Below are 839 nucleotides of genomic sequence, written 5' to 3' on the forward strand. Positions count from 1 at the left end.
GCCGCACCGTCTTATATAAAGTTCAGACGGAACTTTGCACGTGTCATAGTGGAGACCTCAGGAGCCAGAGCCAGCTTTCTGACATCATAATGGGGCCTCAGAGATAAAAGCCTGGGCCCAGGCAGTGTTGGTCAGTGCTGCTCAGCAGGCAGCACTGGACTGGATTAAAGCTGATACAAGGTGTGAAAGGAGAAGGGGTGGCAGTGGGCATGCACTTACTGCTGCTGCTGCTGCTGCTGCTGCCAGTGTTTGCACGGCAGGAGGGCATTTGGGCGTTGCCAGGAAGGCGTTTTTATGTTGATTCCTCCTCTTTCAGCACTGCATTGTGGTGCAAGCAAAAGAAGCAAAACGCGCGGCACGTTCGGGTTATCGCTTCTCGGCCTTTTGGCTAAGATCAAGTGTAGTATCTGTTCTTATCAGTTTAATATCTGATACGTCCCCTATCTGGGGACCATATATTAAATGGATTTTTAGAACAGGGAGATGGAAATAGAGCTTGCTCTGTCCACTCCACGCATTGACCTGGTATTGCAGTATTTCCAGGACCAGTGCACCCTTTCCTTATGTGTTTACTAAAATCAGATTCCAAAAGTGCTTTTTGTGTTTGCCATTGTTTTTGTCTTTCGGATGGGATCTCCCCTTTTAATCCCATTATTTCAACACCTGTTGGACAATGCATTTGTACAGTCATGTGTGATAATGAGCTAATTTATTAAATGCAATTAATTAATACATTGCCACCTCTTGTTTTGTGTCGTCTGTGTTTCTGGCATTTCACATTGGAACAGCTCATTCACCTTCCTTGTCTTCTCTCCGCCCTCCCTCCTAGGTAGGTTAAA

The 839-nt window shown here is 46.1% G+C and overlaps 1 non-coding gene across 1 annotated transcript; it reads left to right on the top strand.

The window, feature by feature from the left end:
- The first annotated feature begins 368 nt into the window (after positions 1-368).
- Positions 369-559, top strand: LOC142681953 (U2 spliceosomal RNA). Its single transcript, XR_012853773.1, has one exon. It is a non-coding gene; the product is annotated as a U2 spliceosomal RNA (small nuclear RNA).
- The last annotated feature ends 280 nt before the right edge of the window (positions 560-839 follow it).

Source organism: Rhinoderma darwinii, assembly GCF_050947455.1.
Source record: "Rhinoderma darwinii isolate aRhiDar2 chromosome 2 unlocalized genomic scaffold, aRhiDar2.hap1 SUPER_2_unloc_7, whole genome shotgun sequence".
Lineage (NCBI taxonomy): Eukaryota > Metazoa > Chordata > Amphibia > Anura > Rhinodermatidae > Rhinoderma > Rhinoderma darwinii.